The sequence below is a fragment of the Gopherus evgoodei genome, chromosome 1, assembly GCF_007399415.2.
Source record: "Gopherus evgoodei ecotype Sinaloan lineage chromosome 1, rGopEvg1_v1.p, whole genome shotgun sequence".
Taxonomy (NCBI): domain Eukaryota; kingdom Metazoa; phylum Chordata; order Testudines; family Testudinidae; genus Gopherus; species Gopherus evgoodei.
The window spans coordinates 253,014,654-253,024,232 of record NC_044322.1 but is presented as its reverse complement, the minus strand read 5'-3'; positions in this window follow the sequence as shown (position 1 = coordinate 253,024,232).

The window sequence follows — 9,579 nt, the reverse complement described above, 5'->3', positions numbered from 1 at the left end:
TGCGCTGGGCCTGCTACTCCTCTGATTGAAATCAGTGGTATTTTTGGGCTACTCTACACAAGAAGCCCTACAGTTGTTGTCTGACCATCCCTATTGTCTGACACCCCTGAATTTCCCAGAACTGTGAAAATTTAAATTGGTAAAAATAAAAAATGCTTAAAAATAAACATTTATATTATCCATCAATTTTTTTTTTTACGAAATTCAGTTCTAACATTAAATAGCCAGTGAGAAAGTATAAAATTTAATTATGGAAATATAGCTATGGTAAAAGGTGGATTTAATGTTAATTAATTAAGAGGCATTATTATAATTGATTATAAAAAGGGTAGCATGCTAACTTTAGATAGGTACATCAAGGTACTGTTAGAGAAAGGATTATACCCATTCTTACTATCTAAGGTCTGGTAATCCCTAGACGCATCATTTCATTTTAGAATGTGAATATACAGGTCTGTCGCACCTTATGTGCATTTAACATGCACAATTTCAGCTTTACATGGTTGGCAAAAACAAAAAACAAAAAAAAAAGAGAAAAATAACAATTTTAATACTGTACCGGTAGTGCAGTCGACTCCACCCGCCATTACATTCAATGTAACTTTGACTGTATGCAATTTTTGCTTTACGCACTGACTGCGGAACGTAACGCCAGCGTAAGATGCAATAGACCTGTAAATGCAGTGTATGGTTATGCTGTAATGGCTGTTCGTTTTAACTGACTACTTTGTTTTAAATAAATTCTTTCATTTTATCACGCGTGTCATTCACCGTCCTCCACTAAATTAAATTAAATTATCTGTAACCACCCTAGAGGCTGGAACCTTAAAGAATTCACTTTGGCTTTATTCCTTATCTTTAAACTATTAATTGGGAATACTTAAATCAAAGATTACAGGCTGCTGCATGCCCCCCATCCTTCTCCCCACCTCCACACCTGGCCACACATGCTACATAAAGAACCATGGCACGAAAATGAAACATAATACACAGGGCAATCAGCTGTCATAAAAAGAGGAGGAGATAATGAATTTGATCATTATGGTTTGGTAGCTCTGAAGTAGGACAGTAAAAATAATTTAACTTTATCTCAGGTAAGTATTATGTCAGATTTTTTTTTTAATATTCTTGTTTTCCCCTGACCTCTGTTTCCTTGGAGGGACCATGTTTTTGTATATATGTTGATAGATTAATAATAAAGAAAATATTTGATTAAATATAAACCACCAGTAGACAGCAATGCAGAGTACAAAGAGCTCCAGTCTAAAAATAGTGGTTAATGTAACTGAAATTTGTATTTTGACAATCAAAGACTTTGGTTAGGAGCCACCTGTGCATTGCTGCACCAGCTCTTGAGAGAAATGTTGCATTCAGGTAGCTTGAATATATGCTTACAAAGAACTTTGATCAGTTCTTTCTTGGCTCAACAAGAATGTGTGAGAGGGGAAAGATAGAGAGAATTAAACAACTTCTTCCATCAGACAAGACAAAGGAATGCGAGGCAAGCCTAGGCTTTGGCCTGGATTTAGGGGCAGGCGACACAGGCAACCGCCTGAGGTGCTGCGTTGGGGTATGTGTATATGCCAGGCTCTGGGTGCTGTAAGGTGTTCAAAAGCTTACCAAAAGTTGGGGGTAGGGGGAGGGCGGTGCCGAAGATGCTCTTTGCCTGGGGTGCCATTTGGTGCAGGGCTGACTCTGCCTAGGCTTCAACTCAACCAGCAAGACATGCTAAAGTATAATGTCCCTTGTCTGCACTACAGCATTAGAATGTGATAGCTAACATATTCTTTATATCAATCTTTTTATTCTAGTCAACACATACTCTTGACTCAAGTCTTGCTCCTATGAAGTTTATAAACTCCATGTAAGGCCCAATCTTGATCTCTCTCTCTGGTCCAGTGGAGCTCACAATTTCTGCAAGTGTTCTAACCATAGTGCACTCTGTATTCCTTCTGAATTTATAAACTATGAAGGGCAAGAAAGGTGAAAGATAGGGGACTTCTTTAGTGTTTTAAGCCCTGCAGGACCATAAACTCTTCGGTTATCCAGGTTCCACTGGGCCACAGGCAATTTCCCTCTAATTTTTTACATGGGGTGGGGCCGAGGAGTTCAAACTGTGGGAGGGAGCTCAGGGCTGAGGCAGAGGGCTGGGGTCTGAGGGGGTGAGGGCTCTAGCTGCGGGCATGGGCTCTGGGGTGTGGCTGGGAATGAGAAGTTTGGGGTGCGGGTAGAGTTGACAACTTTCTAATTCCAGAAAACCAAACACCCTTGCCCTGCCCCCTCCATGAGGCCATGCCTCTGCCTGAGCCCTGCCTCCCACTCACTGCATCCCCCATCCGTCCATCTCTTGCTCTCCTCCATCTTCTCTCATGTGCTCATTTTCACTGCAAGGCCCAAACAGGCATATATATATATTGTTTTGACAGATGTATTATGCTAAGTTCAGGTTTTATTTGTTACAGGATGGTAGAGCTGGCAGCAAAATAGTCAAAAAGGGTAATTTTGAAAAAAATGAAATTTCACAAAGGTTTTCATGATTCATTCCCTCCCCTTTTCCCATTTTTTGTAACCAGCTCCATGTTTTTTGTTCACTAAAGTTATTGTCATTTTATGTGTGAAATTAGGACCCCACATTATCACAGCTACAATCGATCCATTAAAGGCCCACTCCCGAAGCCCAAATACAAATCCATAGAGCACAACCACAGAAATGCACCTGTCCAGATACCTATCAAAATAAATCCATAGAAACTGACTCCCATACCTAGATGCAGATACAAATGTATATTCATGTGTACACATCTAGCATGTACTAACACATATACTTCCACATTATTTATTATTACAATTGTTGTTTAGTGCCTAGAGACCTTCAGCTAAGATCAAGGCTCCTGGGTGGTAGGTGCTGGACATACACGTAAAAAGAGAGAGTCTGCAACAAAGAGTTTATAATATTGTTAGACAAAGGTGGGGAGAAATATATGATACATTGGCTCTTCTGCAATTACTAGTCAACAACATTCACTTTTTAAGAAATAATACCTTTCTTTTAGAGTTCCCTTCTTTTTTAAATGTTATGAAATGAATACACACATATTTTATGTCATAAATTGTCTTGTGTGCAAGCCAGCAAAATGAATAAAAGTCAGAGAGTTAGGCTGCAAATTTTATTCGCATAGGTATACACACGTGGCAATACACGCACCTCCCTACACAAAGACACACAGTCTCTTACACACATACAATGCATGCATGCACACACTTGCCTATAGAGACACTTTTTCATACACTTTTCCAGGGGCTGACTATATCACTCAGCCAGGAAGGGAGGAGCGTGAATGGAGAGGAAAAGAGAGAGGATGGGGAGGGAAAGAGGCAGAGGTGAAAGCAAGCCGGTCCAGTCCAGTCCGGCGTACTGGTAAGAGCCAGTACACAGCCAAACATAAAGGGCTCATGGCCGCGGCAACCACTACCATGGGGCTAGGGCGGTGATTGAAAGGGCCTGGGGCTTCTGGCCACTGCTACTGCAGCTGGAGCCCCTGTCCCTTTAAATCGCCGCCAGAGCCCTGGGGCTCCCAGCCACAACCCTGGGGCTCCAGCAGTGATTTAAAGGTCCAGTGCCCCAGGCCCTTTAAATCACTGCCCGGCTGTGCTGAAGAGCTGGCTGGGGAAGTCTGCCCCCCCCCTTTCTGCCCAAAGCCCCACCCCTTCCAGTTGAGGCCCTCCTCCCCTCCCCACTCTGGGCCTCCCAGCATGCTGGTAAGTCCCTTAAGTTACTTTCACCCCTGGAAAGAGGCCAAGGACAAGAGCTGGGTGGGGATGAGAGAGGGCAGTGAAGTAGAGAGGAAGGGGTGGAGGGGTATGTGGGATGGATGGGGCTGCAGGGGGAGGCAGAAGGCTACAAGTGCATGAAGATGTGAGGGGCACAGGGGTATATAGGTACACACTGGGAGTGCAGCAGTGTATGAAGGTGAATGGGGTGCAGAGGTTGGGGGTGAGGGATATGGCGGCTTTGGGAGTGAAGAGGATGGGTGAGAGAGTGCTGTAAGCGGTATGGGGTGGGATGGATAGGTGGGAGGGCAGGATGGGCTGGTATGGGAGAGGGATGCAATGATGGGGGATGTGGGACAGGTAGGGATGTAGTGATGGGGGTATGGGGGTGCAGGGGCATTGGGACGGAGAGGGATGCAGTGAAGGGGGATGGGGGTGAAGCCCCATTCACAGCACTCAGAGATGGGGATACACATACCTCCAACTCCTGGGTGCCAGTCATGGGGCAACAGACCACAGTTCACAGCAGAGCATGCACTGCAGTTCAAGCCCAGCCACATGAGGAGCATGAGGGGAAGAGGGCCGGGCAGCAGTGGGAAAAGTGCATGCCAGGCAACCCCTCAACAGCTGCCTGTTGAGTGCTCACGAGTGGTGCTAGTTCTTCCCCTGCCCTGACCCAGCCAACGGGAGCTGTGGGTGGGGGAATGAGGAAGCACGTGGACCTCCGCTGACAGCCCCTAAACTGCTTCCAGACCCGGGAGCCACACGGGCCGTGGCGTGGCACTAGCAGGGAGTCTGCCAGTCCTGCTGTGGCCCCGCAAACTGGACATTCAACAGCCCAGTCAGCGGTGCTGACTGGAGCCATCAGGATTCCTTTTCAGCTGGGTATTCCAGTCCAAAACCAGACACCTGGTCATCCTAGGTCAATGGTTCCCAAACTTTAACAGTCTGTGAATCCCTTTCAATAAAATGTCAAGTCTCGCAAACCCCTGCCTAAAAATGAATATTTCCAGGGATTTTCTCCTTTACCTGAGTATAAATTATAAAAGAAGTGATCTTGGAAATATAAAATTTGTTTTTATGACTTGTTTATTACACACTATTTATTATTAATTATTATTTATTATTACAGTATTTTTATTACATTATGAAAGATCTCACTTTTGTAGCTTGTATCACTTTGAAAAGCCTTTTATAAGAACAGGCTCCTATGTTTCATCAAGGAGTATCAGATGTGAAACAGCACGAAGGTATTTAAGAAGCCAACTCAAAGAGTTCCTCCTACACAAGCATTCAGGTCTTGAGCAGTCCAGGCAAACAACGCACGTTACAACAAAGCTTAAATTTGTTCTTCATAATAATTTTAAAAACAATACTAGCTGCCTATTTAATTTTAAAAACAGCAAAAAATATCCACCTCCCTTTCCAATTCTTATAAGGAGTCTTAAAGTTTAAATCTCCTCAGAGTGATAGATATTCTTGCTTTGATCTGCTTAGCTCTTGGAAGTCCAGGGGCTCTGGGCTGCTGGCCCTGTGCTGCCTGGCATCCCCAGGGACAGCTCTGGACACCATTAGGGATTTTTTTTCCCAAGAACCCCCTGTAACATTTCGCAAACCTGTTTGGGAACCACTGCCCTAGGTGCAGGAAGGAGCTCGGGGCTAGGGCAGATGGTTGGGGAGCAGAGGGGTGAGGGCTCTGGCTGGGAGTGCAGACTCTAGATGGGGCCTGGGATGAGGGTTTGGAGTGCAAGTTACAGTGGGGAGAAAGGACTCCCTCCAGCTCTCTCTCGCCGCAACAGCCCGGGGCCAGGGGAGAGCGCCTCTCCCCGCTGCAGCCCTGCATGCCCCCTACCTCTCTCCTCTTCAGGCCAGGCACCTGTGGCTGCGCACCTGCATGGCCCTTGATAGCCTGCTGCACAGCCATGCAACTAAGAGGGAACTTAGGCCACCGGGATTTATTATGTTCCTGGATGTCATAGTCCTGAAGGTTGTCTTTGCTTCTGCAGTCTGTAAACCCTTCATAAGTCCCATGCAGGACACTGAAGACTTTATTAACAGTGCCAGGGATCTTGGAGACTTAATTAAGTCCATCAGAGACCCTGGAGGCCTCTCAGAGTTTCCAATTAATATTTCTAAAATGAACCACCCAACCTTCCAACACCACTGTAAATCCCTAATCCTCATTAAAAACAAAGAAATAAAATAAATGTGAAGATTTTCAATCAAGATGTCAATTAAATGTGATATACTGAACAAATTAAACTCTCCAGAAAGTGACTCTTACTCAAGTTCTTGTAGTTCTGAAATAAGTCGAAGTAACCTGTAGCTTTAAAAAACAACAACAAATAAATAAATATTCTGACGGAAGTGTAGACATGATAAAAGGCAAGAAGAAAGGAGTTGTTGTGAGGAAATTGTGGTGGCAAGATTGTGTTAGTTACAATCTTAATTATGGAGTGCTATCATAGCTCCATAATGTGCAGTCAAACTTTGCGATAGTAGAAAGCACGTTTTTTTTTAACATTTAAATTATGCAGTAAAAAATCACATGCTAATTGTACTGTGTAAGGTATTGCATAAGTGGGAAAAATATAATAACTGTTTCACACTAATATTGCGTCACATGGGCAAGTCAGGAATGCCAATAACAAATGAAATCTGCATTACATAAAATGAAACAAAACAGAACAGCTTCTGTTTCAAGAGTCCCAGTCAACTTTAAAGTCACACTTATATCAGAATTATTTTTTATCTATTGTTGTTACAAGTAACAACAAGATGACTATAATTGGAACAGATTAGAGAAAAAATACATGTTTTTACTTTATATATGTGATAGCACTTTGGGCCTAATCAAAAGCCCACTGAAGTCTTTGGCAGTCTTTCCCTTGTATATAGTTTCTACAGTAGAGTCAGACTCTTTTGTTGTTTGTGTGGGTCTTTCCCACAGCAACAGGAGAGAAAAATACTATTAAAACATAGAGAAAACTAATTGTAAAACCACAAAAATTGGCAGAGGAGCTCAATGACAGCTGAAGTACTTGAAAGTACTTTTAACTGAATTGTTTTAATCAGCTATATTTCAAGCTGATCGTGTCATGACAGTTGACATGTATCGTTGACAGGGACCTACCTGATCCTACATCTTGAAGACAGGGAGGGTTTTATAATTGGCTGCCATGGGCCAGATTAACTGTCATGCAATGAGCCCATTATGCCGGCCCCATTTGGGCAAAGGGACTGTAAAACTGGTAAATCTGGCCACCAAGGAATTCTCCCAGTATAGGAGGTATCTCCATATGACACAGAGATACCATAATGTCTCTGTGATGCTTCCCCTGTTGCAGAGAGTTGGAAGGGTCCATGATCAGGAAAGAGGGAGTTGCTGGAAAGCAACTGTTGGGGCAATAGGCAGCCAGGTGCTACTCAAGTCAGAGCTGAAGCTGCATAACCTTCTAGAGGCCTAATGAGATGCCAGAAGAATCCAGGAAAGGGAAGGAGCAAAGGTAGTGCTAATCCTCTCCTCTGCTCTCACTCAGCTCTGGGCCAACTGGAACATGGCTGGACGTGAGAATGAAGCCCATTTGGGGCTGCCCCAAACCCTATCTAGATGTATAGTACTATACAACATTTAGTGCCAAATCAGCCAGAGTAACCAGAGTAAGTTGTAGGCTGGGGAATTTTGTAGAGTTCCATTGGGAAAAGAGTTTTCTCCCTTCCAAGCCATGAAATAGCTGTTTCTGCAGCCTCAGGATTACATCAATCCATGTATGGACATAGCCTGTGGTTCTGCCCTCATCCTTTTGCTACCACATCCTGTCCTCTGATTTCCTGGCAGTAGGCAGAGCTAGCAGCCACAGAGAAGATGTTCGTGGGCCAAGATTAGTGCAGGTACTGCTGCAGGATGGTTGTGCTGCAAAAAGGGAAGCACTGAGTACATCTGTTGTACATCATGTATAGCAAGGGGCATGTCCCCGCATGTCACTTAATGCCTAGGAAGCATTTTATGCCTTTCAGAGGCAGAGCACTACTCCCATCTCTCACAAATGGAGGTGCTGTGAGAGAAGTTAGGAAATTTGAGAGTCAGTACTGAAAATATTGTACTCAGGTAAATAACCCTGTTTGACTTTAATGGGATTGCTCATGAGTTTAAGCATTTGCAGAATCAGACCCTTGGGATGACATGCTTATTTACATAACGCTCCCAGTTTCTGATGTGTCAGCCTCAGGCCCTTTTGTGTTTAGATCCTGCAAAGCTTAAAGTTCTCTGTTAAAGGGTTTCACTTAACTAACACTGGACAAATACATTTAATAACTGTGGGTGACATATAACCCAGAGCAGAGGGCCCAGACAAAGCCCTACGCAACACGTAAGCCCCACTTAAACCATGTGTTAATACCAAGAAGCTTGATTTATCCCAATGGTATTTCAGCTTTATGTTCATAGAGTTACACTGGCATAAAACTGGAATAATGTAAAGATAAATCAGGATCAATGTTTTTTCCTCAGCACCCAGGCTGGATAACTGGGTTGCGGGCTGTGGATGTTTTCGGAAGGCAAGAAAGAAGGATTCTTGCCTCCTAGACCATAAACCTGCAGCAAAACCATTCTTCAGCCACTGCTCCAGCCTAGTAGCTGGAATGGCTTGCAACCGTACTCCTTCCCCTACCTCCTGGAGAGGAAAAGAACCAGGAGATCTGTATAGCTGTGGATCTTCCATCCCTGTCCATTCTCTGTCGCAGGCTCCCAAACACAAACCTGAACCTGGAGCCCTCACAGATTGGTATCCATGCTGTTAAGGGATTGCAAACTCTCTGTATGACCTTCCCAATCCTATTCCCCCTTTTGCACAGTGGAGCTGCTCGTATTACACTTTAAAAGAAGGAGCACTTTCTATAATTATAGGCAAATCGTGCCCCCCCACTCATAAGGATCTAAGTGGCACAAGTAGGACTTTACATGGGCCCTCTGCAATGAGTTGAATTTCATCATTTATGTAGTTTAATTATTATTTTTATTATTAATAAGATATGTATATGGATATACAGAAAATAATAGGTGCTCCATTTGTAGTGCAGTATTACAATCAACATCTATAAAGACTATATGTATGTGAGAGAATCACTCAAGTTCAGTGTTATGTATTGTTCAGTGTTGTGGACCACCTGAAAGTCTATGTAGGCACATAGACTGAATCGGGCCCTCTCTGTGGGAGATGTGATGCACAATTTTCTATATTAGCTGGTTTTAATTTTTTTAATGATGTATTTGAAATATATGTGTTAATTTGTCCAATATAAAATATATAGTTTATACAGAAAAATCTCCAAAAATATTTCTATTACAGTTATTTAAAAAATGCAGTTGCACAAAAGACTTGGGTCCAAAGCCTTTTACTTTACTCATGAGAGTAGTCCCATTCACTTTAATATACTGCTCTTGTGTGTAAGAAGAAATGTTTGGTCTTGTTGCTTTATACAAAGGATGTATACTTTATAAATAAAGCACATGAGTTGTTTCTACCAGTGCCTCTTACTCTCTGGAAGTTCCTGATTTGTGTGAATGTTCATGTTGCCTTCCTTATTATTCTGAGTGTTATATCTTCCCCATTTAAACTATAATAACTGGAGCTGAGTGTCAAACTGTGACAGTTAGACTAATGATCATTTTTAAGGGTCAGATTTAAGAATGCTGGCCTTTTAGGAGCTGCAAAATAATTGGGGGCACACTTTTGCACAGCAGTTATTTGCTCCTGCTGTTTAGGTCACAAGTCCAAATGACCTAAACTGTGACTACAAAAAACAAAC